Below are 25,691 nucleotides of genomic sequence, written 5' to 3'. Positions count from 1 at the left end.
CTATCTATTGCCAGACGCCTCAATCCCGTTTGGGGTGGCCACAAACAAATCGCCTCCAAGTCGCCCTGTCCCCTGCCATTTCACTGCCCTGCTCCCAACTCACACCCCCCTCTCTCATATACCTCTCCACCCCATCTCTCCATCTCATCCTCGGCCTCCCCCTCCCTCTTTCCCCCTCCACCTCACTCACATACACTCTCTTCGTCAGTCTTTCACCCTCCATCCTCTCCACATGGCCAAACCACCTCAGTGTGTTCCTTATAACGCTTCCTATCACATCCACATCAACACCACAACGCTCCTTTATATCCTCATTCGTCAGCCTGTCTCTCCATGTGACTCCACAGGCTCCTCTTAAATAACTCATTTCCACGGCTCTCACTCTTGACTTGTGTTCCTGATTTAGGTAAATGATATGGTAGATGGAGTGAACAGTTATGCAAGTCTGTTTGCTGATGATGTAAAGATCTTGAGGAAGATAGAGGTTGAGGAGGATTGTTAAATACTGCAGGAGGATTTGGATAGGATACACAATTGGAGCCGGACGTGGGAAATGAAATTTAATGTAAAGAAATGTAAAATATTGGAAATGGGTAAAAGTACCAGGAGACCATCACTGTATTATTTTTTGGGTAATGAATTAATCACAAAAAGGAGAGAAGAGAAAGATTTGGGAGTGCTGGTCCAAGATAGTTTGTCACCAGAAAAGCACATTAACAAGATAGTTGGAGAGACTTATAAACTCTTGACTAACATAAGAGTAGCATTTCATTATATGGATGAGGAAATGATGAAAAAATTGATAGTGGCCATGATCCGCCCCAGGTTAGAATATGCAGCGGTAGTGTGGTCCCCACACAAAAAGAAAGATATAAACAAGATTGAGAGAATACAAAGAACAGCAACCAAGATGGTCCCCAGTCTGACAGACCTGTCATACAGAGAGAGTCTGGAAAAACTGGATTTGCCTTCGTTAGAGGAAAGGAGAAAGAGGGGAGACATGATTGCGGTGTTCAGGACCATGGTGGGAGTAGATAAAATTGACAAAGAAGATCTGTTTGTATGGGATAAGAGAGCAACAAGAGGACACGGAATGAAATTGAAAAAGTCAAGCTGCTTGAAGGATATCAAGAAATATAGCTTTCCTTACAGAAGTATAGACTTATGGAATAGCCTGGACAAAGAGATCGTCCAGTCTAAAAACTTAAACGAGTTTAAAGCTAAATTCGACTTACTGAGAAACAGCGACGGAAACCCACGAGCATAGTACATTCCGTGTATATCACAATTAGGTATATTGGGTAAATACTTAAATATTTGGAACGACTTAGACAAAGAGGTGGTGCATGAGAAAAACATTCATGTGTGTAAAGGTAGACTTGATAAATGTGGATATGGAGACAGGACAACACGAGCATTGCTCAATTCCTGTATACTACAAATAGGTAAATACAAAGAGGTAAATACACACACACACACACACACACACACACACACACACACACACACACACACACACACACACACATTTACTAACATGCATACAAAAACCTCTATTCACACAGTCTTAATATGAACTCAGCCATCCCTCCACACTCAGTATCCCTGCCTGACGCAAACACAGGCTCTCCTGCGTACACACACGACTCAACACACAGACAGACAGACAGACGGACAGACACACACACACACACACACACACACACACACACACACACACACACACACCTCAAGGCTCAGTGTTGGCGCCAGTAATGTTCCTGATTTACGTAAATGATATGGTAGATGGAGTGAACAGTTATGGAAGTCTGTCTGCTGATGATGTAAAGATCTTGAGGAAGATAGAGGTTGAGGAGGACTGTAAAATACTGCAGGAGGATTTGGATAGGATACACAACTGGAGCCGGACGTGGGAAATGAAATTTAATGTAAAGAAATGTAAAATATTGGAAATGGGTAAAAGTACCAGGAGACCATCACTGAATTATTTTTTGGGTAATGAATTAATCACAAAAAGGAGAGAAGAGAAAGATTTGGGAGTGCTGGTCCAAGATAGTTTGTCACCAGAAAAGCACATTAACAAGATAGTTGGAGAGACTTATAAACTCTTGACTAACATAAGAGTAGCATTTCATTATATGGATGAGGAAATGATAAAAAAATTGATAGTGGCCATGATCCGCCCCAGGTTAGAATATGCAGCGGTAGTGTGGTCCCCACACAAAAAGAAAGATATAAACAAGATTGAGAGAATACAAAGAACAGCAACCAAGATGGTCCCCAGTCTGACAGACCTGTCATACAGAGAGAGTCTGGAAAAACTGGATTTGCCTTCGTTAGAGGAAAGGAGAAAGAGGGGAGACATGATTGCGGTGTTCAGGACCATGGTGGGAGTAGATAAAATTGACAAAGAAGATCTGTTTGTATGGGATAAGAGAGCAACAAGAGGACACGGAATGAAATTGAAAAAGTCAAGCTGCTTGAAGGATATCAAGAAATATAGCTTTCCTTACAGAAGTATAGACTTATGGAATAGCCTGGACAAAGAGATCGTCCAGTCTAAAAACTTAAACGAGTTTAAAGCTAAATTCGACTTATTGAGAAACAGCGACGGAAACCCACGAGCATAGTACATTCCGTGTATATCACAATTAGGTATATTAGGTAAATACTTAAATATTTGGAACGACTTAGACAAAGAGGTGGTGCATGAGAAAAACATTCATGTGTGTAAAGGTAGACTTGATAAATGTGGATATGGAGACAGGACAACACGAGCATTGCTCAATTCCTGTATACTACAAATAGGTAAATACAAATAGGTAAATACACACACACACACACACACACACACAAAGTTTACGTGTACACAGAACAGGCGAAACTTGGAATGTGCCATCCGTAGACGTTCGGACCGCAATTTTTCTTAGCGAATATATAGCCGATCGAAAGTTAGGTTAGGTCACTTTGGGCAGGGTTTGGTCTGATTAGGTAATTTTTGGTCGGGTTGGCTTCAGTTCGACTAGATATAGACGGATTAGGTTAGATTGCTTTAGAATACGTCGGTTTTGATAGATTTTGGGTTGGGTTTTATTTGGTTGGGTTAGGCTGGGTTAGGTTCGGTTGGATTAGGTCATTTTAGGCTTGACTGGGTTGGGTTAGGTCGGGTATGGTATGGTTAAGTGAGACTGGGTAGGATTAGGTAGGGTTAGATACGGTTAGGCTGCTTCAAAATAGGTTATGTTAAGTATGGGATAAATGATTTTCATAAGTTTTATCAAGATTTCTTAACCATTGTTATGAGGTCAGGTCGGGCTAGGATAGGCCTAGGCTTTTTTTTCATTAATTTTAGGTCTAGCCTAGTTTTTTTTAGGCCTAGATACAGTATAGGCATGCAGCTTGTATTCAAGTAAATTGATACATAAAGTTAATAATAACCATAACATTAAGGTTTGTCCTGTTTTTATTAAGGGTAGGCCAAAGGATTTTGGCCGACTTTCAGAATTCTTTTTATATATAATATGTTATTGTTTGGTAATATTTTACTTTGTACTATCATCCCCTATACTTTTACAAGGTTTATTTATTTACTTATTTTCTGTTATTTATTTTTTGGTAATTCCTATTCTGTGCTAAAGGGTAATTTATCCTTTTTTTTTTTTTTTAAACTAGCCTGTCTAGCCAAGGACATTGGCCTAGCCTATTCCAGTTCTGTTAATTTTTCACAAAAAGCCAAATGACTTACCTGCCATTCTGCCACTGTGCACACACTCACATTTTTTTTACCACATACCATAATATGATTTTACCAAGAGCTTGGTGTCACTCATCCACAGGTCAGGAGCATTGTGACCATATGGATAGATTTATGTGAAGAATCTTCAGAAAATTATCAGCAATGTCTATTACTTCATACTTCAAGCCTGTTGGTTCACATGGGAAGCAACCAGAACCAAATTCATCTTCTGATAAGAAAGAAAAAGAACCGGAGAAAAACAAGACTGGTAGAGATGGATCAGGACCAAGTGAAATCAAAATTCCTTCAGATTTAGGGGAGGCTGATCATGAACCAGTACAGCCTAAGATTGCTTCTTTTAATCCAAAGCAGTATGGTAATAGTAAGAGAGACTTCTCAGCATCCTGGTATAATGGACCCACATGGCTTGAGTATTCAGTAGAAGAGGGGGCAGCATTTTGTTTTCCCTGTAGTCATTTTAAAAGTTCTTCTAAAGACCGTACATTTACTAAAGAGGGTTACTCAAACTGGTGCCATGCATTAGACAAACACAAAGGTTTCCAAAAACACGAAAATTCTCAAACTCATGTAGAAGCTGTGGTTATATGGCAGGAGAGAAAAATGCGCATAGAGAAGAACCAGAGTGTCAGTACAATGGTAAATGAAATGCAGTTGGAGAAAAACAGGTACTGTATTAAATCAGTGGTAGAGGTAATTCAGTTTTTATGTGTGAATGAGCTACCTATGCGTGGAGATGGTAAGAGTGGAGCAGGGTGTCTCGATACAAGTAGTGAGTCTCAAGGTGAGCCATCTGGTCTTTTTATGAAGTTATTTCAGTATACATTGTCTAAAGATAAGAAGCTCTCAGAGATTATTCAAATGATTCCTAAGAATGCCTCCTATACTTCTGCTAGGATTCAGAATGAGATGATAGACATTATGAAAGACACTGTCATAGAGAATGTTGTTAATGATATCAAGGAGGCTGACATACCATTTTTTAGCATTAAGTCTGATGGAACTCGTGACCCTTCAACACAGAAAATATATCTGTAGTAGTAAGATATGTAAAGGGTGGTAAAGTAAATGAGAGTCTAATTGGTATGCCAACAACAGATGATTTTGATGCAGAAAGCCTGGCCTCATTAATGCTTAAAACACTAAATGAATGTGGACTTGATTGCAGTAATATATTATCTTAATGTTATGATGGAGCATCTGTGATGTCAGGTCAGCATGGAGGTGTTCAAAAAAAGCTACAAGAAAAACTTCAGAAGGAAATCCCATATGTACATTGTTTCAATCACCAACTGCACTTGGTTGTGGTACATTCAGTTGAAATGCAGAATGATGTAAAATTGTTTTTTTCCATTTGCAATAGACTGTACAACTTTCTACACCGTCCAGAGCTAGACAGGATTTATGATGGAACAAAACTCAAACGACTTTTGGAACAGAGATGGTCAGGTCATTTAGATACTGTGTCTGCTATCTTAGAAAACCATGAAAGGATAGTGAATGCACTTGAATCTTGTGAAGAAAATGGATGTAATGCTGTAATTTGTATTGAGGCAACAGGTTTATTGAAGCAGATCAAAAGTAGGAAGTATATGTTCATTGCATATTGTGTTCAGACAGTCTTGAGTTTAATTAAACCTGCTGATAAGCTCCTACAATCAAGTGATTGTGATTTGATGACTGGAACTAGACTAATTGAATCTGTGGTCTGCAGTGTAAAAGACATGAGAAATGATGTAAAAATTTCTGAGGGAATCATTACAAAACTTGCAGATCATAATCTCTCTGAACCTGAATATGTACATAAGGTTCCAAAGCGGAGCCGCAAACTGCCTGCACATTTGTCAAAAGATTCAGTTGTTGAGGCCAGTGTAGGACATTCAGAAGATCCTAGCAATGCAGAAAGTGAAGCAACACTTTTCAGGCAGATTTATTGCAGCATTGTAGATAACTGCCTTGGGGAGCTTGATGCTGGATTTGGTGAATGCAGTAGTGCAGTGACTGCTGCAATCTCATGCCTTTGGCCAGAACCCAGTGTGAGTTTCTTAGATCCTAAAAAAATTGCCCCAGTAGCTTCTCTCATAGGTCTTAATACTGACTCATCTCTGCTCCAAAGTGAATGTCAAGTGGCAAGGACCTTTATTGAAAAAGAGTTTGATGACAAAGTACACAAAACTCTAAACGACTTGTGCTTGCTTCTTCATCCTTATAGAAAAGGATTCAGTGAAGTCTACCAATTGTATGCAGCTGCTCTCACATTTGGCTCTAGTAATGCTGTATGTGAAAAATCCTTTTCAACACTCTCACATGTACTAACACCTTACAGACGATCTATGACCCATAAAAGAAAAAGTAACCTTGTACTACTCTCATTTCTCGCTGAATACACTCAGAAAATTAATATGGATGAATTTCTCCATGCATTTGCTGCAAGAAGCAGGAAGATCCAATTGTATTAAGAGCAGCAGCAGATTTGAAGTCTAAGACATTTTCCTTTCTCTTTTCCTTTATTAAAATGATGAGCTATGTTGTTTGGACATATAATTATTACTTCAAAGTTTAGTTCATATGAAGTGATGAAATTACCAACACACTGTAAATTTATGCAAAATTTCATTAATTTTCCTAACAATCAAATCTTATGAGTTCTTATCTAAAGCAGAAACCAATGTTAATATTACTTGGACTTTTGTTTGTAGAGACCTGGAAATCGTCAGTAAATGCGACCCTATTTTTTTATTCCATGTCTTCCTGTGTGTGCGACTGTGTGTGTGTGTGTGTGTGTGTGAGAGAGAGAGAGAGAAAGAAATGTTGGTTTTGATTATATCGTAACTATTGCCATGACAACTATGGTCCCATGCATTAACATAGGTAGGACTGAATTTTTGCTCTATATTATTGACTGCCTCCTAATAACCTGCCCCCCTCAATATCTCAATTGCCCCCCTATGGTTATACTTCTGGGGACGGGCCTGCCCAGGAGGCCATTTACAGCTCTAGGTGGAGCCTACTAGGATGCCCCTGTTAACTGGGTGGAGAGACACAGATGTGGCATCCATTCATGAACCAAATCTCCACACTTTTCCCTGCACCTCACTGTGGCCAGGCACTGTCAGCTGCAAGGAAACATCAGTTCACTGCAGGGGATGGCCCTGCAGGGGCAGTTGCTTGCCTGTGTTGATGGGCTTGCATGGTCAAACACACACTGGTTGATCAGCAACAGCAACCACACCTTTGTCTCAGCCATTGTACTAGTACTGTGAAAAGTGCATCTCATACTTGTTTGCAAATTCAGTATGCCTTTCAGTAAAACACATGATGGTTTAAAGGTTTAGTAGCTTCATGTAGAATAAGTCTTATGCCTCCTACACATAGGTTTAGTTCTAAAAAAAAAAAAAAAAAAAAAAAAAATGGTTGGTGTTTTTCTGATCATGTAATGCCACAAGAAGAGTAGGCTTGTTGTTTTCCCTAAATTTTTCAGTATGGTACCCTAACCCAGGGCTCTTGCACCTCATAAGGGATAATTTGGAGCTGGTTGTGCCATTTATCAGTAACAGTTTTCCATTCTTGAACATGACCATTATTATTTCCACCACTCATCCCACAGCTCACCCAGCATTGCCAAGCCTTTCCACGTTGGCCACCTGTGCTCCACCATCAACGGCACATCCTGGCCTGCCTCCACTCAGCCCTGGGCCACCATGTCAACTGCATCAACCACCTGGGTGACTGGGCCACACAGTTTGGTCTCCTCCAATATGGATAAGACTCAGGCACAACTATACTCCTTCAGTACGTTTTTTGTCTTGCATCTTTCATGCAGTTTTATTCAGCTCAGGAGAGACTTTTGGACTGGGCAGGTTATTAACTTGTTCAGGACCAGTTGGCTTTTCCAGACTGTATGATTTTTTTTTTTTTTTTTAAATGCAAGAACGAACCAAAAGCCAGAAGCCTGCAAGATTGTAAGGGTGTTCCCTCCAAGAGAGAGAGAGAGAGAGGAAGAGAGAAAGAGAAAAAAAAAACAAGTTAACAGAGAGCCAAAATCAAGATCCATTTGTTTCAAGATGCTTGGACAAACTGTGTTTGAAAGACTGGAGGTCATAGGCAGTAGGAAATACAAACAGAGGAAGATACTTCCAGAGTTGTGAGGTCATAGCTAGAATGATAGAAATATGATGGAGAATGAATTGGTGATGTGGGTTGGATAAGGAGAGTGGCTCTGAGGTGATGTATAGGCTACATGTGGACAGAGTGCTGGAAGGTAGAGTGAGAAGGAGAGCATGAACCCCTGCCACACTGATTGCTTGTAAGATAGGTTACCTCCTCTGAATCATTGTTTTATAGCCAGTGTAAACTGTACCTCATACCAGACTTGCAGCTGGGCCCGTGCACACCTTCATTGTACCTTATATGAAGTTTGTAGTTTAGCAAGGGTTAATCCCTTTCATTATGGTGATAGGATTTTTTTTATAGATGATTGACAGTTCTGTGTGTCTATCTGTCTATCTATCAATAGTCCAATGCCCTAATCCCGGAAAGGATGGTCCCATATGAAATGCCTCCAAGTTGCTCTGTCACCCACCATTTGACTGCCCTCCCCCCTAGCTCACTCCCCCCTCCCTTATACACCTCTCAACTTCATCCCTCCACCTCATCCATGGTCTCTCCCTCCCTCCATCACACCTACATACACTCTCTTTGTCATTCAGTCTCCATTCTCTCCATATGTCCAAACCACCTCTGTATTTCTCAGTGTAGTATGGTGATAGGATTTTTTAGAGATGATTTACAATTTTGTATGTGCTTCCACATTTAAGGCAGCTAGTTCATAGTGCATTTTTCTTCATGTATATTATATCTTTTATTTCTTTTAATGCAAGGAAGTAGGAACCAAAAGCTTGAAGTGGGCAAAATTGTTCCCTCCAAGAAAAATGAAAACCAGATACCAGTAATAGACCAATTCAAGATGCCTTCATTATATACTAAATTTCATCCTAGTTTACTCCACCTACCATTAGACAAAACTGTTACTGATGTAAAGTAGTAGCATTTCTCTATAGTATTGTACATTCATATAATTTCCCTTAAAACAAGACAGTGCATCTGGTATGTTTCCAACTTTTTGTTTTTTTTACTGATGTGTTCATAAGTGAGATGTATAAATATCCCCACCATGTTATATTTCAGAAATGATGCACAAAACCTGAGAGTGACCTGGAGGAAGATGCCATCAGGAAGCTGTACAGTGTTATGTTTGGGCCAACCAGCAGGCCAAGGCAGACCTCCTGGTTGAGGTACGGGAGGTGATAATGCTGAACCGGGTGCAGTCAGTGAGTGAGCACCAGGTCTGTCATGTCACTTTGTTTAGCAGCTCGTCACATTATCTGTACGGTACCAGGTATCTATGTTTAACTCTCTCATGGCTGTGGATGTCTAGTATTCTATCCCTCATCCCATACCACTCTTATAACCAATTTCTTTTGATTCCATTTTAGTTCCCTGCTGCAGCCATTTAGTTTTTACTAGTTTTCACTTTTCCCGTTGCAGTATAATATTGACATGGTGAAATATTATTAACCCATTTAATATGTTGAAATGGTAGGTGGTGGCGACCATCATCCACTCACTTGATGTAGTGCTAACTACTTCTTCCATAGCCTTTATCATTCTTTTTCCGTGCCTGTCCTCCTCTCTTCCTATTTCTCCCATCTTTCCTGTCACTTCTTATTGCTTTTCTTTCCTTTACAGATGGCTTTACATTGAGTGAAAAGCCAAATGGTTTCCTGTAAGCCAAGAAACCATTTACAGTGCTGGGTGGTAACCATATAACCAAACCATATGTGTTCCCTATGTGTCAACAAGTGGGTTGGTGGAGGGTTAGTGCCCCTCTCCATGAAACAAACAACTCAAAGTCAAATGGCCACCTTCTCACAGGATTATGGCGTCTGGCAATAGATAGATAGATAGAATATGTTGACCTCCATCTTTTTGTACTCCTGTTTCTGTTTGATGGTTTGATTCAGTTTAGGTGTGATTTTGCAGGCTGGAGGGATTGAACATATCCTTTGTTAATTGTTTCACTCCTAAAGATTTTTGAAGGTGACTAAAACCATACCATAGTTGCATGAGTGAACTAAAACAAAATTCACCATATTGAAGAAGTTCTGTCTATCTGTCTATGTATCAATCTATCTGTCTATCTGTCTATCTATAGCCAGATGCCACAATCCAGTAAGGGGTGACTGTTTGTCTTTGAGTTCGTTATTTTACGGGGAGGGCCACTAACCCTACACCAACCCACTTGTTGACACGTGGGGAAAACATACAGGTTAGTTATATGGTTACCACCCAGTGTTGTAAAGGGTTTCCTGGCCTACAGGAACCATTAGGCTTGTCACTCAGTGTAAAGCCACCTGAAAAGGAAAGAAGAGTAATAAAAAGTGACAGAAAAGATGGGAGAAATAGGAAGAGAGGAGGGCAGACACGGAAAAAGAATGATAAGGGTGAAGAAGTAGGCACTACGTCAGGTGAGTGAATGGTGGTAAGAAATAGGAAGAGAGGAGGACAGACACAGACAAAGAATGACAAAGGTAAAGGAAGAAGAAGGCAGCACTACATCAAGTGAGTGAATGGTGGTAAGAAATAGGAAGAGAGGAGGGCAGACACAGACAAAGAATGATGAAGGTGAAGGAGTTAATGGTGATGAAATGAGTAATCAGATGAACTAAAGTGCTTCTGTTCCTGCAGATACAAGGGCCAGTGTGAGGACAAGTGGTGAGGACATGGCTGAGAAGGTGGCTCTCTCCTCCATCATCGTAAAACAAAAAAAAAAAGGAATACAAAAAGGTAATATAAAAATATCAGCAAACATGCCTGATCAATAAGGAAGTAAGAATTGATTTAGGGAAGGTAAAAAGTATGTTTTTTTAAAGTATAACAAAAACCAAAGCAAAATAAAGGTAACAGTGAAAAAGATGTCAGGAAAATAGAGTATAAACAGAGAGAGAAAAGAAAAAACAAATAGGAGGGAGAAGGAGAAAAATGGAGAAAAAAGTGAAGGGAAGCAGGGAAAGACAAAACAGGGAGAAAAATAGAGACAGGAGGAGGAAAGGTAGAAAAATTAGAAGATTAATAGAGGGAGAGAGAATATCCTCCATCATCATCAGGGACCCGAAACAGCAGCGGCAGTGGGATTATGTCTTGTCGTAAAGCTCAGCAGGTTAATACAATACACAAGTTAATACACAGCAGGTTAGTACACACAACTCTCAAGGAGTGTATGTGTCTGCAGGTTAATACTGGCTTAACAAAGTAACTCAGACTGTTGGTCTCCATTTAATACTGGGGAACAGTGGTGTCAAAAAGTTATATCAGTTGTGCCAGTGCTTTGGTTGTTTCCCATGCTATTAAAGTTAACATGTCTAGTGAAGTTATGGCCTGAAAGCATCTGGGTAATTTCTGCCCTACCCCATCACTACTCAGCTTCATTGTGGCTTCAGATATCATCAAGAGGATTAGTGGGAACTGCCAGGGACTGAGGACCTGAGGCCTAGTACATCGTGAAATTTAGATGAATTCAGTAGGTGAGATAGTAAGGAATATGTACTGTACATAGTCAGGGAATGGTGGTGGTGGAGTCTGCTGTACTCAGATATACATTAGCCTTTAACCATAACTGTACACTTCACAAGAAAATTTAGAGTGAAGTTATGCTGGGTTAATTGACTTTGTTGCTTTTGTAGTGAATGATTTTGTTTTACTACAGTATACAGCGGAAGAAAAAAAAAATCTTCATTAGTGTCTGAAGTATGACTCAAGCCTTATTTTATTGTTATCACCAGACAATTGTGTTTAGCTTGAGGGAAACCTGATGGAGTGGAAGAGTTTAATAATAACAAATGGTTGCTGCTTAACACACATCATCTGCCTCAGTGTTGATTGTGTAGTCATTTACCATAGTCGTAAATTTGTTCAGGTCATAAGTTTGATATTACCATTGGACTTGCAGAGACACAGAGACATGGGAGTGAAGCTGCAGTACGTCCACTGTCGCCTGGTGAGCCTGGAGAGGGAGTGTGGCCTGGTGCTTAACCCTCATCTCACCCCCACCCCCACCCTCCTCACAGACACCCCAGTGGCATTGCCTGTACAAGACTTGGCAGGTTAACATTAGAAATAGATAACCTAGACTTACCTAACATATCCTATCCAGTCCAAACGTTAGCTAACCTAATCTCACCTTTATAACCCTATCCCACTCTATGCTAACCTGTTGAATCTAATCTGGTCCATCCTGTCCTAATTTAACCCAGAGCTTCCTAATCTATTGTAACCCAGATCATGTATGTTCTAATATTATGTACTCTAATAACCTCATCTGACATATATGAATCTAACCTAAGCATCATCCGAACATTAATTCTTACAGAAAATGAGGTGGGAAGGATCCAGATGCAAGAAAATAGAGTAATGAAAGTAGAGCTGTCAACAAAAACAAAGTAAATATGTTTTCTTACCCTAAAAGCTTTCCTGAGTTGCCTAACAGTACTTTAAATATTGCATGAACAGTTCCTCTGCTAGGGATAAAACCAAATTGTCTCTTATTAATGTTAAGTCTCCTTGCTCATGCAGGCCAAAATTTTCTCCTACAGCTACCTCGATTAAGAGCATCACCCTTCCCCTCGTAAACATTCACAATATCACTGCTACATCACCAGATGCTTTCAGCATTTCATCTGCTACACCATACACACCCACAGTTTTCCCTGTTACCATTTTACCGGTTGCATTAGTGCAGTCTTAAGATGTGTCATTGGTGAAATAGCATCAGATTCAGTTAGTCATTATGCCATGCTTCCTCTTAAATGCATGCCCATACCAAGGCTGGTCATGGTAGTGCTGATAATATGTTCTGTGGATTGGAAGCTATAGCAGGTATCCTATCTATCAACCTGTCTGTCTACTCTCTGTTGCCTAAATCCCATAAGGGATGGCTATAAACAAGGTACCCAAACTAGCTCATTACTTTTTGCAATTGCTGGAAACTGTAGGGAAGGACTAGCTGATGATGAATTTAATAGGTCATTTTTAAGTGCCCACTGCCATATCCCATTCTTGCAGGTTTGACAAGGTGTTGGTGGAGATGTACCAAGAACTGGAGCTGTGTGTCCATGTCAGCTACCTAGCTTCATTCTGTGGTATGTCAGTTATGTGTTCATTTTGTGCATGCTGTTCATCTACAACAGTGTTTTCCCCATACTCTGCTTTCTGTTTCCTTGCTTCTGAACAATCCCTCACCTCATCTTGCCTTAGGTCAGAAAGAGAGGTCAGGATTATGAATGATGATGATGATGATGAGGATGAAGATGAGGATGATAATGATAAGGAGCTGATGAGGAGTATATGATGATGATGAGGATGAACCCGTCAGTCAAAGTTCAGTCTGTAAGCACATTTATTGAGTTTTTCCCTCTCAGAACATCAGCAGCTGCAAGACCCCAAAGCAATTATTTTTCTCATAACTTTAGCAACACAAAAGGTCTCCTCAAGCTGAACATTTTCTGATAATAGAGGGAATACCATAGAAAGGACCATCATTTAGATCATCATATCAAAAGAATTTAAATTGTTGAAGTTACAGGTCTCTTTTTAAACTCTGTAAAATGCAAAAGTTAATCATTACACCTGGTCCTTCATGTATGCAAAAGGTCAACTCTGGAACTGTCTTCCTCCATCTGTATTTCCTACACCCTATGGCCTCTAATCTCTCAAACACTTTGTGCCTAGTTGTCTTGCAATGAATGGATCTCGAATTTTGGCTCTCTATCATATTTTTTCGTGGAGGAAACAATCTTGCAGGCTTATGGCTTTTGGTTCCTTCTTCCTTACATTAAAAAAAAAAAGTGGCATCAGTAAGAATGTAATATAGGGAGTTTTCATGTATCAGAAGGTTTTAAAAGTGTTCCCAGAGCAGAATAAAATTGTATGGCAGAGCTAGTATGTAGTGTGGAAGGATCATCATATAGAGTTGTAGAGTTGTTATGGGCTGGTAAAGTTATAAGGGCAGGCCAGAGATAAGACACTTAGGGTGAAACAGAAGACAGATGAGGTAGACAGTGGTATGGTGTAGGTTTGGTTAGTCGATGGTTGCAGACAAATCCACTTGACCAGTTCAGTGGCAGTTGGCAGGCCTTGAGTCCACCACTCCAAATGTATTTCCTACTGTCATCCTTTGTCAGTATTTCCTACTGTCTTCCTCTGTCTGTATTTCCTACTGTCCTCCACTGTCTTCATTTCCTACTGTCTTCCTCTATATATCCTACTGTATTCCTCTTTCTGTATTTCCTACTGTCTTCCTGTGTCTGTATTTCCTGTTGTCTTCCTCTGTGTTTTTCCTACTGTCTTCCTCTGTATATATTTCCTACTGTCTTCCTCTGTCTGTACTTCCTACTGTCTACCTCTGTCTATATTTTCTACTGTCTTCTCCTGTCTTTATTTCTAACTGTCATCCTCTGTCTTTATTTTGTATTGTCTTCCCCTGTATTTATTTCTAACTGTCTTCCTCAGTCTGTATCTCCTACTGTCTTCCTGTCTGTATTTTCTACTGTCTGTCCTTCAAATGTAGGGCCAGCAATAACCAAGCCATTAAGTATACAAGGGCTGGCTGTTGATGATATTGTGTTTCCCATCCACAGTGGCACCAGCAACAGGGCCTTGAAGCAGCTGCCAGTCCAGTCCATGCCCCAGAATGTTGGCTAGGCCAGGCTGGTGCTGTTTGTGGCAGTGGGACATACAAACTGGCTGCTGGTGTGACTATCTTGGAAGTCATGCCACTCAGGGAGATATGATGAACACTGCCACTTCTCCCCTATGCTCATTTTTTAAGGTTAGTCTTCAGTTAGCCCTTGCCAGCAGTGTCCAACATCAGCCTATCTACCTATCTATCTATAGCCCGTAATCCAACAAAGGGAGGCCGCAGACAAAATGCCTCCAAGTCGCTCTGTAACCCACCATTTGATTGCCCTCCCCCCAACTCACTCCCCACACCCAGCATCAGTAAGGACGTAATAAGCTGGTTTTGGCACTCAGTTTAACTCCAGACGTCACTAAATATTTCCTGCACCATGGCCAGTTTTAGTATGGTGGTTAAGAGGCGGCATGGTTTAATTGGATTGATTTAAATTTTGGGAGTGAGCAGCCTAGCCTTGGGTACCTACACTCCTGTTGGGGCAGAGGAGGATTGAAGTGTACCAAGAAATAGTTTCTTCATTACTGATTAATTAACTGATTACTGAGAATACTGTAGTAGTAATAGTAGTAGTAATAGTTCTGATGGTTGTAGTAGTAGTAATAGTAGTAGTGGTTGTTGTGATGGTTGTAGTAGTAGTCTTATAAAGAGGCATTGATGTTTAATTTATACAGGCATGTTGGAGTCTTTATAAATGATACAAACACAGAGGTGTTGATATTGTACGAGGTGTCAACAAGTGGGTTGGTGGAGGGTTAGTGCCCCTCCCCGTAAAACAACTAACTCAAAGTCAAATGGCCACCCCTTACGGGATTATGGTGTCTGGCAATAGATAGATAGATAGATAGTAACAAAAAAGAAATGGGACACTGGCTGCCAATCACACAATTCATCAACCACACAGTAATGAAGTACATCACAGTGTTGCCCAACATCTCAGCACTGTATGAGAAAAGCAGCACTTCAATTAACCTGTTATCTTTCTTTTCACAGGTGGTTTTGTAGCTCCTGTCAAGTGTCCTCTGTCACAGAATGAGCCTTGAGCAAAGGATTAACATCAAGTTCTTGACAAACATGGGAAAAACTCCAGCAGAAACCCTTGCCATCCTGAAGAATGTGTACGAACAGAAAACAGTGTATTATTTGTGTTAGTGCATTTATAATTGGTATACTTGAAATAAGAGCAATGCAGAAAAAGTTTTTCAGTTGAGCACTGTATAGTACATTTATTTTCCCCCTCCCTCTTCCCCCCTCCACCACACTCACATACACTCTCTTCGTCAGTCTTTCACCCTCCATCCTCTCCACATGGCCAAACCACCTCAGTGTGTTCCTCATAACGCTTCCTATCACATCTACATCAACACCACAACTCTCCTTTATATCCTCATTCGTCAACCTGTCTCTCCATGTGACTCCACATGCTCCTCTTAAATTACTCATTTCCACTGCTCTCACTCTTGACTTGTGTCCTTCCAACAACGTCCAAGCTTCACTTCCGTACGTTAGAGTTGGTATCACAATACTGTCATGTAGTAACTTTTTCACTTCCATGCTCACTTCCCTGTTTCTTATCACTGCTTTCAAAGAACCAACAACCTTTCTTCCCTGCTGTACCCTTTCAAGCACTTCACCCTCCAAACCTCCATCCTTACTCGTCACACTACCCAAGTACTTAAACGTACTCACATTTTCCAATTCCTCACCATCCAACCTTGCTGTACATTCACTGACTTCACCTCTCTCAAAGACCATCACTTTACTCTTCCCTACATTCACCTTTAGATATAGTTTTGCCCCTATGTATTCCTGCATAACAGCCGTAGAAAAAAATCTGGGAGAGCTTCATCTTGTAATAATAGAAATAATATTTTTCCCTATTATTGAACATACCCGTAATATGATTATGAAAGTAGGGTAGGCATAATGGATATGAAAAGTTGTGGGAGTATGTTATTTTCACTTTATAAATCAAAGGTTGTGGAAGTGTGTTATTTGCACTTTATAAAGCATCATCCATCTCTGTCTATCAGTTGCCAGATGCCTTAATCCCGTAAAGGGTGGCCACAAACAAATTGCCTCCATGTTGCCCTGTATCCTGCCATTTCACTGCCCTTCCCCCAGCTCACACTCCCTTCTCACACCCACAAAAAAGTGGGTTTACTAGGTGCTCTCCTGATGCAGTACAGCCTATGAATTGCTATGCAACTTTAATTTTAACTTATCCTAAAACTACCATCTCTCCATCTTGATTGCTGAGTTGTGCCAAAAGATTAGCACTAGAATATGGTGCTAGGTATGAAGAAGTATCATGGAAAGGATGCAGAGTTGCTGTACTGTATTGTCTTTTTCTTTCTTATGATATATGAAATAGGCTTCAAAAGGATGGAAACCTGGGCCAAGTTAAAGTAAAGACGGTATACTGTAGCTAGTCATGTTATTTCAAGATTTTGTCGGTACTGCATTCTTTAACATGCAGTAGAAGTAGTGCATTTAAGAAACAAAAAATCTGCAGTTACCAGTACTATTAATATTATTATTACCATTATTATTAGTACCAGTATTACTGTTATTATTATTATTATTATTATTATTATTATTATTATTATTATTATTATTGTTACAGTATTATTATAATTATTACTATATTATAACATTACACAGACCAGGGCAAACAGCACCAAACCTGGCTGTGAAAGCAAAAGGTGGAATGATGCAGGAGACAGCAGCTTCAGCCTGCACTCCACCTGGTTTGCACCCAGATGACCCATGGGCCACAGCAGCAATATTATTCTTATTGTTGTATAGTCCCATGGCTCATTTGAACACGAGCTTGGTGAACTGAAGGCTCAAGTTGCCCTTCACCTGCTACTCACCATGCTCCTTTGAGGGGAGAGGGAGTTGAAGAACATTTGTATAATCAGTTATATTGGCTGCACCACTGGAAAATGTCTGTCTGTGTATCTGTCTATAGCCAGACACCATAATCCTGTATTGGGTGACCACAAACAAATCACGTCCATGTCTCCCTTTCCTCTGCCATTTGGCTGCCCTCCCTCCAACACATCCCCCTCTCTCATATAAAGTACCGGTATCTCTCCACTCCATGCCTTTATCTCAGTTATGTTCTCTCCCTCTCTGCCTCTACCATCTACCAATATTTTATTATTCAACAGGTACAGTACTGTTGTCTCCGGACGTCCCTGAATTCATACCAAGGAGCCAGCAGGTGACACAGGTGACAAAGAGAGAGGGCAACACTTATGAACCTTTTGGACAAAGAGATGCACAGCAGAAGAACATTACCACTTCTGAAGCCACAGGATGGCGAGTCAAACATAAGGAGAACACTACCACTGGGGCAGTACTTCATGGACATGCTTCTCCATTGCAGTATCCCCTAAGTGATCAATCTGGTTTAAGAAAGGATGAACCTGAGTATAATAAGAGTGACAGACCTAAGTTTTCCATAAATGATCAATCAGGTGTTAGGAGAGATGATTGCAAATATGATAAGAGTGACAGATTCAAGTTTACAAGTGATCAGTCAAGTTTTAAGAAAGATGATCATAAATGTGTTAAGAGTGACAGCCCCAGGTTTACTCAGGAGGATCAGCAGCCAGAGAATGCTACTGCTGCTGTGTCCAAATATAACTTAAATTCTCAGTCAAGTGTAAAGAAAGACTATAGTAAACATGGTCACAGACACAGATTTACTGAACGTGGATCAGTGTCACCTCAAAATGATACAACTGCTTGGAGACTCAGAGCTTCAGATTCCAGTAATTGGAGTGTTAAAGAGGAGGCCCAGGGTACCAGTATATCCACAAATTTAGCAGCTCATGACCACCCTCTTGATTCAAAATCCCTGACAAGTCATAAGGCAGAAGGAGAGGAAGCAGAGAAATATCAGTCAAAAAAAGATACACCAAGAAAAGACAGGATACAAGGCTAAGATATATAACTTTGCCACAAGTGAGGTGTATTTTTCCAGCAGCCCATCAATAAATGCATCAAGGGATGAAACAGTCACGTATAAGAAAATCCTTCAACGCAGTCACAATGATGGAGTGGACATCTACAAAGGATGAAAATTAAGAGCCAGAGATAGGAAATCCACAAAATGTCCAGTCAGGTAACAGTACTGATATGTCCCTCAGAGAAAATGTAAGTAGTCCTAGGAATAAAAACTCTTGGCAGATTCAAGGTTCAAACTCTTCTTATTCTGAGTATAGTACAGATGCATGTGATAACCCACATAATGAGAAAGGAAAATCCCAGAAAAATAAGGAAAAAAACATAAAAGTGCCTCCTGAGAAACACAGGAAGTCTGACAGGATGAATGCTGCGGAGAAAGCCGACATTAATTTGACAAAAGAAAGAACTCCTCCAGCCAGACAGAATAATGGTCAATCAGCCAAGAAACTGGAATCAGGGTCCACTACTGAAACTCCCACTCATAGTAATAAGTCTGTGAAAGTTGAAAATAGAGTTGAAGATGGTATCCATACTCAGCCTAAAAATAATGGAAATATCCTTTCTCTGCCGAAAACTAATGACGCTATAGCTAATTCATTCTTAAAATCAGGAATTGATGATACTTTTGAATGGCAAGTACAGGGTGCAAAAAAGAAGCAACCCAAACCCAAAGAGTTACACGATGAGAAGGCTCATTCACATCGGACTGAGAAGAAAACATTAAATAGAGATTATGGTAAGAAAGGTCAGGAATTACAGAGTGCTATGAAGACAACAGCAAGTGGTATTATTGTAGTCTCAAATAAAAAAGACATATCAGACACGGGCTCTTTTCAGACAAGAGATCCAAGCAAACGTAACATACATGAGAGGAGAGGAAAGGTCCAAAATAATAGAGAGCCTCAAGGAGCAAGGGGAAATATATCTCATGCAAATGATAAAAACCAGAAAAATATAAGTAGCAATTCATTCACTGACAAAAAACACCGTGAAGGAAATTATGCCAGGAAAACAAAACCAGGGGATGCTAATAATACTACAGAAGGAAAATCCCAGAAGCCTCTTGATCCAGAAGCTGCTGAAAAATGGTTAGAGGCCAAGCAGCTGAAAAAGGAGGAGAAGATCAGGAAGCACGAGATTAAGATCAAGCAAGCTCAGCAGAGACTCAAATCTGACTCCAAGGTAACCATGGTAACGAGAGATTTCCTAGAGAAGGCTTTGTCTGGAGGTTCACAGAAAGTCATATCTAGTCGTCAGCAGGTACCAATGTTGAGTAATGAGTACCCAGCCTTACACTGGGCAAAGACTAGTTCCACAGGGGCAGTGCCTAAAAGGAGGACCTACAGTTCTCATGCAGCAGATCATCCTGACACTACAGTTGATGCATCCAAAGGCAAAAGTGCTGGGATCAAGATGGCGGATTATACTGTTCAGTCTCAGCACAGAAGCGATGTATCACCCACCAAAAATGACAACAGTGTGCTAAATCAAGTGGGACTTGTTAGTTACAGGAGTGCACTACAAACAGTAAAGAGGAACAGGCAAACAGTACCCGAGAGAAGTTTTGTTGATTCTCCCCAAGGAGCTGAAGCCTTGCCCACCAGCACGGTCAAGAAGAAGGTGAAGACAAAGGACCTGATAGAGGTTGATCTCATGGCATTTGCTGAAGAGCTGAAGAATCGCAAAAAGCTAAAAACTAAGGTCCCTCAAAGGGTAAGAATCAAACTCCAGTGTGTGGTTACTTTGTTTTACATTTATTTGTCCCAAAGAGAGCTGTAACGGCTTCACTTTAGAATTCGCTTCCTCAGATTAGTGTACCCTCAGACTTCAACACCTAGCAGTTCAGGTTCAACTTTTACAGATTTTTTTATGAATGAAGGACGTCTGTAGTCTGGTGTATGGATTTTCTCTTCTATATTTAGTTTGTTTCCCTTCCTCTACCCATCTGTTATTAAAAGAGAAAATCAGCACTGCAGTAGAGTATGGTGTTTGTCACAAAGAAGTCCTATGGAAAGGATAGAAGGTCATAGTACTGTATACTGTATATATTTTTCCTCCCTGCCATTGAGCTATGAGAAGTAAGATGCAAAGGACAAATATCTGGACCAAGCTAAGGTATAGGAATTATAACTATAGCTATTCTGTACCCCTCACTTTGACAGTGCAGAGTTGTAACAACAGATTAACACTAGATTGCGGTGCTAGTTATAGAAATGTTACTGGTATAAAAAAGTGTAAAGTTGAAGCATTCTCTCATTCTGCCATTGATCTGTATGAAATTAGCTGCAAAAGGACAAGAATCTGGGCCAAGTTAAAGTGAAAAGAACATAAAAATATGTTTGAAAAATAGTGAACTTTTCTTCATTACATTAAAGCATCAGCTTTAATATAAATCTTAATTTGTAATACAGGCATATGAGTGAGCAACATTTACAGCACTCCTGATCTTTTACAAACAATAGACTCCTCAGTATAATCTATGGGATTCATTAATGATTCACATAGGTCTTATTGCCCACCTCCAGTTTTGTATCTGATATAAATTTGTTATATCTACCCTTGAAAACATTTATAGAAGTGGTAATCACAACATTTTTTGGTAACTTGTTCCAGTCATTTATAATTCTATGCATAAATGTACAAATTCTGTGTATGAAAATAGTACTGTATAATCACTGTTCTGTATCATTCAGTACAGGCTTTATATATATTGTGTTGTGGTCATTATTTTGGGTGAAAGTCAACTGTTAGGGGATTTTTGAGAGTCATCATGCAATAAGTACTAATTTAGCTTTCTTTTATTTTTTTCCAGAAATTTTCAAAGGATCTAAAAGCTTCTGCCAAAGTGGTATGTACTTAACTTTGCATTTGTTAAAGAGGTTATTTAAGGCTATACCTAACCCTGCCAGTTCAAACGTATATCCTAAACTGAATAAACTCACTGTGAGATGACAAGAATATACGGTAAGAATTTAGCTAATGAAAGAGACTGTCTGTCTGTTGCCAAATGCATTCATCCTTTAAAGGGTGACCACAAACAAATCCCCTCCATGTTGCCTTGTCCTCTGTCATTTGTCTGCCTTTCCCCCAACTCACACCCTCCTCTCATATATCTGTTCACTTCATCCCTCATTCTTATCCTTTGCCACTCCCTTCACCTTACTCATATACACTCTTCTAGTCAATCTTTCATTCCCCATCCTCTCCACATGGCTGTTTTTGGATGATTTTAATGTTTAGCATGAAAGACATTTTCAGTTTGGAGGATTTAGGTGGGAAGTAAGGTCTGGATGATGATGATGATGATGATTTAAGCATAGCCTTCATTAACTCCATTACTCTCTGGGGACTCTCTTAATATGATTAGGCCTACCATTGTCTGGCAGAAATTTGAATAAGTTAAACAGTACATTACAAAATTCATGAGGTTAATCAGTTAATTCCAGTGATGTATTTGCATTTTGTTTTTTTGCATTTTAAGACCATTTTATTTAACAAAGGAGAAACTTTTCAAACTGGAGTTAGATATAGCCTTTGTGAATCCTGTATTTACCAGACATCATCCCAGAGTTGAATAAAATAGTCTGGAGTACCAAGAATGAATACAGTAAATTTGTAAATATGATCACTGCATCAGAGGGTTATAGTACTGTAGTAGTAGTAGTAATAGTAGTAGTAGTGGCTTCTGTAGCCCCAGGGTAATCTGGAAAGTGAACTCAGAGGTCAGCAGGCAGAAGTTACTCTTCTTCTGCAGTCAACTAACCTCACGTAGAGGAACAAGGAAGGACGTAAGGGACATTCGTATAATCAGGCAGTGGAGCTGCATGGTTTTATCAGTGCCATCACATGAAGGCACTACCAGCACCATCAAAGGGATGATGGAGAATGATGCCTTTATGTGGTGGGTGACACTGATAGGATTGGGTATTGGAACTACCTGGTTATACACATGTCCCTCACCTCCCTTTCTTTCCCCTGAAGAAAGGATGGTGGGCTGCAGGATAGGGGCAACTCCAGCCTGCTGTTCACTGGGTTCACATTCAGATGAACCTAGGGCTGCAAAGCTACTACTGTACTACCATTAAAGGAGTTCATGTGCTGGAATATGTATTTACCTGCAATAAAAAATGAATAGCACTATGCCACACTTATTTTTTCTCTCAATTTCAGGTGAGACGAGGGAAAATTAGAGCCAAGAAGAAGAAAAATTTATCAAAACTGAAGAAAGCAGCTAAAAGACTGCAGGATGGTAGAATAGCAGAATTTAAAATTATATTTAATGGTAGGTAAATTTACATGGTGTGTTTTTACATTCAGTGTTTTGATAGATTGCATTAATAATAATAATAATAATGATAATAATAATAATAATAATTAGTGGTAGGTGGTGGCGACCATCATCCACTCACTTGGTGTAGTGCTGCCTACTTCTTCCTTAGCCTTTATCATTCTTTTTCTGTGCCTACCCTCTTCTCTTCCTATTTCTCCCATCTTTCCTGTCACTTCTTATTGCTTTTCTTTCCTTTACAGTTGGCTTTACATTGAGTGACAAGCCAAATGGTTTCCTGTAAGCCAAGACCATTTACTACGCTGGGTGGTAAACATATAACCAAACCATATGTGCTCCCAATGTGTCAGCAAGTGGGTTGGTGAAGGGTTAGTGCCCCTCCCTGTAAAACAAATAACTCAAAGTCAAATGGCCATCCCTTACGGGATTATGGCGTCTGGCAATAGATAGATGAATAGATAGATAATAATCATCATCATCATCATCCAGACCAGCAAGTTCAATCCTTTCACGCCTGACAATCTCCATCTGCTCTCCCTGACACGCCGTACACATAAAATCAGCATTATCTCGCAGTCTACCTCTGATACCACTACGTCTCTTGTGCACCCATTTATCACAAACACCGCACAAGATGGAATTACTTCCCACACCCTTGTGGCAAACTGCACATGGCCACTCTCCCTCATCTTTGACAGTACTGCCACCAACCCTAGATATCATCACTTTTGTTTTATCTGCATTTACCCCTAAGCCCTTCTGCCTCATACCATCTCTTCACTTCCTAAACCATTCTTCCGCCTCCCTTTCGTTCTCTGCAATCAACACCAAATCATCAGCATACAACATCTCCCATGGAAGTCCGTTTCTAAAGTCACATGAGAGGGCTTCAGATACCATGATAAACAACACAGGACTCAAAACTGACCCCTGATGCGCACCAACATTCATGGAAAACTCATCACTGAAATCTCCATTCACTCTTACCTGGGTGAGAGCACCCACATACATAGCCATAACCACCCTAACCAGCCACTCCTCCAAGCCAAGCTTTCTCATTGCCCACTTCACCACCTCCCTAGGGACTCTGTCAAAGACCTTTTCCATATTAACAAAAACAAAATACAGACCCCTTATCCTACCAATATATTTTTCCTGAAGCTGTCGGACAATGAATATGGCATCAGTGGTCTCCCTACCTGGCATAAACCCAAACTGCATCTCATCAATATTCATTCTTTCTCTAATCATACCTTCTAAAACACTCTCCATTAGCTTCATTATCTGATCTAAAAGCATTATACACTCAACCCCCTGCTATCACGCGTTCAGCTATCACACCTATCTGCTATCACGCACACATCAAATGCACAACCATACATGCTATCACGCACCCCAAGACCGTTATCACGCGTCGAGTTTGAAGACAGGCTAAGTGAAACTTATTCACATGGCACTTCATACGAGGTTTGCAGAGGATACGATGGTTAATCGTAACGGTAACGTGGTAAAATTCCCGATTATAGCACGGGCATTTGGAATGCATCTGAACGGATTCCTGCCGAGGACACGACGGGCAAAACAGTGACCAAAACCCATTCAGCTTGAAAGAATATATCGTACTACAGCATTGAAATTTAGCCTAATGCTGAATACTTATTAATATTGTATTTTAGAATATATATCAATCATTTTGAAACCCTTATAAAGAGTTAATATTTCTTATGCCGAAAAAACTGTGATGTTGATAAAGTAATCACGTGTTTACAACTGAGACGGGGCTCTGACGACAGTGTGAGGAACGTGTGTGATAGCGTCCAAGTTTTGTTCCACTTAAATGTTCCTCAGCCATTCCTGATATAAGGTACCATGTGATACCCCCTTTAGCTGTGGACACTAAAGAAATGGAGACAGCCAAAGAGATCTGGCGGCAACTAAGCCACTCCCAAGCCTCAGAACCCATCAAACCACCCAAGCCGTAATCCTTATAAAAGTTTGACGGCCTTTTATGTTGTTTATTTATTCATTATACTGTTATTATTAATGTAATAATGCTTTATTTCATGTTAGAGGAGAGATTGGCAGGAAATCGTAGGCATAAAGTGGTTAAAAGTTAGAAAAATGGGTTACCGAAAAACCAATTAGAAGTTTTCCCATTGATTGTTCAGTTCAGCTATCACGCATTCAGCTATCACGCGCGTTTCCTGTGACCAATTAGGCGCGATAGCAGGGGGTTGAGTGTACCTCTTTAATTTCCTCTTTTCAGGGCATCACCCTTCCCATTATACACATTTACAATTATACTCCAGCCAATCATATGGGACAACACACTCACAAATAATAATATTTTTCAGGTCAGTGACTAACCTCACCCCTATATCTCCTAAGGGCTTCAACATTTCGGCAGTCAACCCAGACACACTTGCTGCCTTCCCCACCATCATCCTGCTATTTCCTCACTCACAGTAGCAGCAATATTCATAGGCCAAGGGTCAAACACTGGATCTGCTGGCTCAAACCTTCCCTGTCCCAGTCAAACTCCCCATTCAAGAACCGGCTATAATGCTCTCTCCATGCATCTTTAATATCCTCACCGTTCACCACTACTCTTCCTTCATCATTCTTCACACACTGCTCACCTATAATATCCCGATTATCTCTCTCCATCTGATTTACCACCTAAAATGTCATATTTTTCCTTTCCCCATGATTTAGGTTATCAAGTAAAGTCTCTGTGACTGACTTCGCCCTGTATACCTCTCTTCTAGCCCTACGCTTGGCAGTCAAGTATTCCTCCTTGCTACCACCCTTCTTCCGTTCCAGGAAAAACCTTCTTTTCTCCTTAACTGCAGCTTCTACACCCTCATCGCACCACCAGGTTACTTTATATTTTGATGGTCCTCTTGTCCAACCGCATGTTACCT

Source organism: Coenobita brevimanus, chromosome 61 (assembly GCF_032717465.1).
Source record: "Coenobita brevimanus isolate Jiangsu-jjx chromosome 61, ASM3271746v2, whole genome shotgun sequence".
In the NCBI taxonomy this organism is placed as follows: domain Eukaryota; kingdom Metazoa; phylum Arthropoda; class Malacostraca; order Decapoda; family Coenobitidae; genus Coenobita; species Coenobita brevimanus.
This window is presented reverse-complemented; position numbering follows the sequence as displayed.